Source organism: Pteropus alecto, unplaced genomic scaffold (assembly GCF_000325575.1).
Source record: "Pteropus alecto unplaced genomic scaffold, ASM32557v1 scaffold131, whole genome shotgun sequence".
Lineage (NCBI taxonomy): Eukaryota > Metazoa > Chordata > Mammalia > Chiroptera > Pteropodidae > Pteropus > Pteropus alecto.
Genome location: NW_006434709.1, coordinates 20,846,614 through 20,855,215, shown reverse-complemented (window position 1 = coordinate 20,855,215; position 8,602 = coordinate 20,846,614).

Sequence of the window (8,602 nt, the reverse complement as noted above, 5' to 3'; positions counted from 1 at the left end):
TGGCCCTTATGGGTCACGGGGGAGTATTCGGATGTCTTTCGGTGTTGTTGCCTTTTTTTTTTTTTTAAGGGGAAACACACAAGGTGGCCAAATCCAAACATCCGACCAGAGTGGAACTGACAGGTTTTGTCTATTTCCTTTTGGGGGGGGGAGTGAGGAGGCAACTGTAGCGAAGTGGGGAGGGTAGGGAGAGCAAGGTAGGAGTCGTTTGAGGAGGGTGGGGCCTAGAATCAGAATGAACACCCTTACAGACCGAGTGTGCGAGTGTGCGTCTGTGTGACTGGATGACTTGTTTTATGGATCTCGATCTGTATCCTTGAAATTTCTTCTGTCTTTTGGGATTTACTAGAGTCCCTCGAGTCCCTAAGATATTTCAGAGTCGATTTACACTTAAAAACAAAAACAAAAAAAAATCATCTCCTTTTGCTACCAGATTCCCGCCCCAGGCCTTCCCTCCCTGCGCAGAGCCCCCATAGTTTCCTGTGATGGCGTGGCTGGTGGAGCCTCCCGACACTCTGGGCCGGGCCAGGCCAGCTTGCGCCCGAGGAGGAGCCAAAGAGGTAATTTCAGAAAACTTGCCTTCACTTGAAAGTCTAATTTGGAAAGTAAGGAGGATTAGGGAGAAACGTGCCTGGAATTTCGCGCCCCTCGTTTCCAAACTAATTTTGACTTCCGATTTCCTTTTGTCCCCATGGCAGCACATGGGCTTTACACAGGCTGCGCTGGGCGGGGAGGCGGCCAGGCCCAAAGGTGCCCTGGGTGCGCTAGTGGGGCCTTGCGCGCTGTGCTTGCGTGGAGCGGAAGGTTCTCGCGTGCACCTTTACTTAGAACCAGGACCTCCAGACAACGGCGAGAGCTTCCAAGTTCTAAGTCCTGGAACGCAATGTCAGAATCTCTGCCTGTGTTTACTGACCCGAAAAACGTTCCTCATGATGCCACATTTCAGGCAATATTAACCCAGGTGGTAGGAATTTGGGGAAGGGACTGCCTAGGTTCAACCCAGCTTGAGCCTGTTTTGGTGCACAGAATGATGTCCTAGATGAGAGAATATGTCCCCTACCCTCGTTTTATTTTTTCTTTTTAAATGGCTTGTCACATACTTCACCCAGAACTTAGGCCTAGAAACCCAAAGAAGTAGCCGCCTCCCATGGTGTCGAGTGTCTGGATTGATCCTCCCCAATGGCCTAATCGGAATTTATGAGTGGAAGGAGAGACATCACATTGCTGGAGAGTGACTCCTGGAAGGGCTTTACTGGTGACACTGTGGAGCAGATGCCTTTTTGTCTGGGGACAGGAGATAAACCTGTGGACTTAAAATCCTTCCTTCTTTCAACATACCAACAGAGAAAGCAAGTTTTGGGCATCCAGTGACCATTCTTCCTTCTCCATGGCAAAAAGGAGGCTGTCAGACTCCACAGCAGCTTTCAGCTTTGGAGGCCTAAGCCCTGACGGGTGTCACCCACCTGCCATCTGTCTGTCTCTATATCATCTATCACATTCTCTCTCTCCTATGTTTCTACCCAGATTTGTACATATACCAATACTCTACTCTGCACTTTCTGACCTTACCTACAGATTCCCCACAGGAGAGGCATGAGTGCTTGTTGTGAGTGGTGTAATGTGTGCAATTCTGAGTGCCGGACTTCCACCGTGCGATCAAGGTCTGCATATAAAGTGATGTGTGTGTGACATCTGATATAAATGTGTGTACAATGCATCAGTGTGCGCCCAGAATGTGTTTTCATGTATACAGCCTATAGTATCAGTATTCGTGTGTGGCTTGGGCAGTCTATATGTATCTAGTTCTGCAAGAAGTGGCTGCAGTATACCTACCTACAGGATGCTGTGCGTTCGAGGCCTTTCTGTGCAGTAGACAGGTGTCTTGTGGGTCTTGATTCTGGTGTGGACATGTGTGGGCCCCACAGATATGACCGCCAGGCTGCCCAGTCCTAACTGACCTTTCTCTCCCTTTAAGTAATGGGGGATGGGAGTCACCATGGGTATTCCTTGACAGGAGCGCAGACGGGAGCGGGGCTCTATGGCTTCCCCAGTTTACCCTTTACCCTAATACACTGTAGATATTACGCTGTATCTGGCCCCTGCTCCTTTAAACATCGGAATGAGGGCAAAGAGCCACCTTTCAGGCCAGATTTCTCCTTTTATAACTGCCTGCCTGTTCTGTATGGGTTCCTCAAAGCCATGGCCAGGGCGGACAGCATCCCAGCATCCCAGGGGTTGTGGGGCAGCACTTAAGGTAAAGGCCTGGCTGAAGCCCTGTGGTGGAAAAGCCAACGCAACCACTGTGCATAACCCCTGCAGCCTGGGAATGTTTCAGATTGTGCCTGGAGTTGAGGCATGTGTGCCGTGATGTGTGCTCTTGAGTGGGCCTCGTCAGTCAGGCCTAAACGTTAACTCTCTGTCCCCTCTGTCCCGCCTGTGGCAGTCTACAGGCCAGCTCCTCTCCTGCCGCTGTGCCAGAGTGTTGACATACACTGCCCTGTGCCAATGTGCTTCTGCGTGGAGTCTCAGCCAGTGCATTCTGTCTCAGAGCCTCCCTTCTGTGCACAGGCCTCTGTGTACCTGGACCACCTACGCTAGTGTGTAAAGGGCTTGAAGAATAACAGCGAATTTGGGGATATTCTCTTCATTTCCGCCTCCCTCAGAGAAAAACAATAGCAATCCAGGATTTGCATGGAGTGGGAAACTGGAAAAATCTGTATCAAAGTCACTGACCCCTAGAAGCCTCCTGCCTGAGGGAAAATAGGTCAATCTACCCCTTCCCTCCTGCTCACCTCTTACTCCTCACTCCTCCCCACCAAGCTACACCCCTCAGCCCTAACCTGGCCCCTCTTCTTGCCCTCCTCAAACCTACAGAATCCACTGCCCAGTGCCAGCACAGCTGATTATCCCTGGCGAAACCTATAGCTGGTAAAAATGAAATGACCTGGAAGCTGCCACGGCACGGGTGGGAGTGCTGATGGGACTGGAGGCACAGGAGCCTGGCCAGGCCCAGCTGAGACTGGGCTGGAGGTGGTGGTACCGGCCATTGATGACTGAACTTTGGACGTGGGCAGGGCTCCAGTGAGGTGTGGGAGGGCCAGGCCCAGGCCTATGCAGGCTGAGGTGGGGGGCGGGGGTAGAGTGGCTCACTCAGCTTCTTCGGAAAGGAGACCTGGCCCATTGCTGGAGTCACGGGAGCTCGCAGCCTAGTCGCAGGCCCGGGAGCGCTTGGCCTCCCCAGCATTGGACATCCCAGCCTCTTCTTGCTCTCCCTGTCTTTCTCTGCCTCTGTGGCCTTCTCTGTTGCCATCTAGGTCTTTGTGTGGCTGTCACCTGGAGCACCAGCCCCCGCCTCAGGGGACTTTCCGGGTTTTCCCCTATCCCACCCCCGACCCGCAAGCGCTGGAGCTAAGATGTCCAGCCCGTGGGAACACAAGCCTCAAGTGCTCGCGCTCAGGCCCACTCATCTTCCCTCTATATCTACTGTTCTTTAGCCTCAGCCGAGTCGCACCTCCTCTGACCCAGTGCTAGGGCCCGGGTGGGCGTCTGGCCTGAGGGATGGCAGGAGGGAGCCAGGAAGGAGGGGAGCAGTGCTAGCTGGGCTCTCATTTCTCCGGTCAGCTGAGCACAACTTTCCATTCGAGTGTATTCATGCAGTGGCTGATTGAACTCCGCTGTGTTGGGCGGGGCTCCGCAGGAGCAGGCAGGCACAGCCAGGCGACAGAGGCTACACCGCACACACACATACACACACACACACTCAATTATCTACACAAACACACCCCAACTCACCTTGTGCACACACCTCACCTCTAAGCTATTTCATCATAAATCCAGTATAGCCTTTTCTCTTATTGTCCACCTGTCCCCAGAATAGTTTCCTAATACCCATAAACCTCCTCCTTACACAACATAGGGCCTGCTTTTCTGATTTCCTTTCTACAGATTCTACATCGGTCCTTAGACACAAACACAAGAACCCTCCAACCTCCTTCTCCCCTGCAGGCACACTCTCCAGGGTGCACATACTCCAAACCCAGAGATGCACACACAAACATGCCCAATCTCACAGCTGCACCCTCCCACAGAGCTATCCAGAGCTGTCTACAGTGCAAAAGAAATACATCTGCATAAAACAGCATTAGCACCAATAAACATTTAATGGACAGCCTGTTATATACAGTACAGTGGGCTGCGTCTCACCAAAAGTTCACATACAAGAAAGGGAGCAGATGAGCAGTAAATGCAGTCAGAGAAGACAGCCACTACACACCTACCAGGACAAACGCACAGAGGATATGCAGAGGAAACCTTCAGACACACATCCTATATGTAAGCCGACCTAAAGACATACTAGAAATGTTACCCAGGGGCACTTCAGCCCTCAAACCACATAGCCTGACTCTAGGCACTGAGAGGTCACCCATTTGCCCAACCTCATCTACTCTCAACACACACACACACACACACACACACACACCCCAGGCGAGGGCCCCAAAGAAAATTGACAGTAACCTAGAAAAACGTCGTCAGAGAAACATGCGCAGTCTTGGAAGTGGTCAGGTAAGAGGGATCTCCATTTTATAATCCACCCCAAATGCCCAGGGCATTCGTTTCGCAGAACAAGAAGGGAAGGGACAATAAAGAAGAGGGAGATAAATTATAAGGAGGGGAGAAAAGCAAAAAGAGAGGAAAGAGAAAGGAGAGGGAGATTGAGACAAAAAGTGGGAGGGACAGGAACTGGTAAATAGAGAAAATATGGGGGAGCAGCTACTTCCCAGCCCAGGCTGGAGGAGGGCCAAGTCTGGTTGGAGAGATGGTGCCACTGTAAGCACAGAAACTCTTCAGTCTCCAAGAAAGTGTCTAGAGGAGCTTTGTGACCTGGGAAGTGAGCAAGGCAGCCTGGGGCCCCAAAGTGCCTGCTCCCTGGTGGGCTTGGGAGTTCAGGCAGCTTCTTTTGCTCAGGAGAAGCCCAGCGGGGAAAACACTGTCCTCCACATCACAGGCCACTCCTCTCCACTCAGGAGCAGCCTCTCCCCTCACACTGCACCCTCTCAGGCACCCTCTCCACAGATGACTTCCTTCACAGCCACCCCTACACACACACACACACACACACACACACACACACACACGCACACACACTGCCTCTCCCAGTACCCATTGGCTCACCACCCCTCCTGCACAGAACAGAAGCACATCTCCACTCCTAGCAATGTCTCCCTATTCTTTACAAAGAAGTCCATGACTCTCACCGATTTATTCACATACTCTTTTCTGAAAAAGAATGGGCCTTAGCTTGTAGGAGTCTAACCCTTCAGACACTGAGGACTTTACAGAATGTGCTGGCAAGACAAGAAATCATACGGAAAGTCACATACACATATAGATATCTCCTTAGGCTGCTCATTGTGGGCTCGTGGAGAGGATGGAGATGGCTGTGGGGCTGCAATGCCACAGTCCAGAAAAGCACAGGCCGTTCTCTTCCCCTTCGAAAAGGTGGGACTTGAGGCCAAGAATGAGTTCTCAGGCCCTTGGAGGTGAAGGCAGGAGAGTGTGTGTGGTCCAGGAACCTAAATAGAAGGTCTGAGGGCCCTAGGCAAGGCCCAGAGGTGAGATGGAGCACTGCTGTGTGTCCCCTAGGTGGGAGTCTGGGACGATGCCCACCTGGCTCTGTGGGTGTGCGCCCCGCTCGATCCCCGCTCGGCCTCCCGGCTTCCGCGACGCTCCCTCACGTTAGGCCTTTGTCCCAGCTTCCCAGGCTCCGACTCCGTCTTTCTTCTTTCAGGCCGCTGGGAGGCGCTGTGGCCGAACCCCCGCCACTCCGGGCCTGACGCTCTGCTCCTCCTGCGGTGCTGACTTTCCCCGTGCGAGTCCCCGCGGTGCTGGGCCGCCGCAGCCAACTGCCGGGCCTGTGCCTGTGCCTGGGGGGCGGCCTGGAGCCTTTCCAGGCCCGCAATGGCTTCAGTTTGTTGGATTTCGAGATGACTATTTACCATCATATCTAATTTGCGATCATTATTAAACAGAAATTCTTAGCAGGGCCCCTTAATGACTGAGCGCACTGCTAATTACGGGCGTGCGCGCCGCTGGCTCTGCAACCCCAACGGACGCCACCGGGACGCACGGGCGCCGCCCGCCAGGCCAGACTGGGAGGAAGGACAGATGGAAAGACATAGGTACACACACATGTGGGCGCAGGGAATCCAGGCTCTGGCTACCACTGCCTTTTCCTGACGTCTCTGAGCTGGAAGCGGCTCTGATTACACAGGAAGGGGGAATTGAAGCTCAGAGAGGGCCATGGCTTGGCTACTGTCACTCGGCCAGCCTCAATCTTAACCCTGCCACAGCGGTGCATCCGGTGCCCTCTCCAGTGTTCCTCGCTCCTGCGCTCGGGGTAGCCGAGTTAAATAATTTCCCAAGACCCTTCTTTGGGAGCGTACGGTAAGGCAAATGCGAGAGGAGGGAGTGGGGAAGGGTGGGGAGCAGCCAGCCCCAGACTCTGCTCCACTGGGCCACTGTCTCTAATGCTCCTGCAGGGCTGTAGCCCCAACCAAAACGCGCATCCTACGGGGACCGGATGTAAGAGAAGCGCGGGCAAGATGCTACTCGCGCTGTCATTCTTTTGATGCCCAGAGGATGAGCCGGGATTTCAGACTGGACTGGGCTCCGCTTGCACCACCGGCGCTTCCTAGTGGCATGGGACTCCGGGACGAGCATCAGAGTGTGAAGTGTGTGTGTATACACGTGCACTTTGTTGAGTCTGCTGTGAGACTTGTGCAGATTCCCCTGAGATGCAAGAGAAATATTTACCTCGGTGCCCTCTGACACATCTACCTGCAGATGTGCCTGATGGGGAGGGGAGAGTGTCCAGAGCAATGTGTGTTTGTGGGTATGAATGCATCCAACTTAGTCCAAACTCAGAACCGAGGGAGAGGGACAAGCACAGTGAAGCCTTGCCCTCAAGTTCCTCAGAGCCCAGTGGACAGCCGAGGTCATTACTGAAAAACAAACAAACCGGGTGGAGTTGCATACAGCGTGTTTTGGGGGCGTGGCAACTTGAGATGAATTACAACTTTGAGGATGGGAACAGGAAAAGCTTCTCTGAAGGGATGGCTTGGACGGGAAAGATGAAATGGATTGCGCGGAGGAGATTCCAGGCAGGAACAGCAGGAACGAAGGCACTGAAGAGGTTCGGGTTCCAGTGCGGAGCAGTGCAGTGTGGCTGGTGCCTGGGTAAATACAGAAGCTGGTGATTGAGTCTGAGAAAAGGAGTAATGAGGGTCAGCTGTGAGGTCAGGCAAGTTGTGTGGCCTTGATCTCATGGGCACTAGGGAGCCAAATAAGGCTTTCCAGAGAGCTTAAGTCGTCATACCCAGAGCTCTGCTTCAGGACTTTATTCGGAGGGAGCGAGGCCATGGACAGGAAGGCTATTCCAATGCTCAGACAAGAAGTGAGGAGGGCGGAGCTAAGGTGACAGAGCGGGTTAAATAGATTCCCGAGGAGGAATGAGGAAGGATTTGATGACCATTTGGAGACCTATGGGCTCCAAGACGACCTGATTTCTGTGTTTGTTCCCTTTTCGTGGATCCGTGACTTGGTCCCAGATCTCACCCTCTAACCCGGGTTCCTCCAGAAGCATCATGCCCTCAGCCTCTCATAAGGCTCATGTCTTGCTCTTTAGAGGGATGCGTGGGTGGGTCGCGGGAGCCAATTAGACTGGTACACCTTATTCAGAAACCCGTACCCTACCCAGGATAAAAGTCTGATGTGCCAGGGCTCCCTCCCATGTCCATCACTTTCTACTTTAGTTTCACTGCGCAGTCACATCCTCTCTGAGGGGGGCTAAGGCGAAGGAGGGTGCTGAAAGCTTGAGCCTCAGGCCAGAGGCCCGATGGGTCCTGAAGGAGTTGCTTGGAGTGACCTGAGATGACCAGCACACTAAGTGAATGGCAGCTTTTTCCGTGAAGGGTCCCCGAGACAGAGCAGGGAACTCAGGACAGAGCGCCTCTCTGCGAGCCTGCAGAGTCTTCGTCAGAACGCGACAGGCTAAGAAGCAACTTCCGTGCGCGCAGCCTCCTGCCAACCGTTTCCCTGCGTCCTGCGGGGATCCAGACAGCCCAGCGCAGGAATCTACCGTTTGAGCCTTTAGGACATTAAGGAAGGCTCTCCAGGCTGCAGCAGCACCTCCGTGCGGAGGAGGCTTCGGTTTCAGAGCTGCCAGGCGATCTTATTATTTAACGAGTTAACCAAGGAGGGTTTAGAGACCCAGAGAAATGGAGTCCAAGTCAAACCCAAGTTTCTTAGAGATCCTTCCATTGCATCTCGAGGTCTCTCACGTCTGCTCTTTGCGAATCTAGAGTGTACGCGTGACCGGGGCGAGTCTGTGCCAGTGGATGTCTGCATGCGTGGCCTATGTGTGACTTTGCGCCCGCACATACCTACTGAACGCATATGGGCGGGTATGGCAGGCATCAGGTAGCAGGACCCGGAAGCCTCAGCCTCCAGACACGCTCTCAAGTCCTAGCCTGAGCTGTGAGTGGGAACGTAAGGAGGTTTGGAGGGAAGGATGAAGGCAGACCACAGCTCTGTTCCTGCAGAA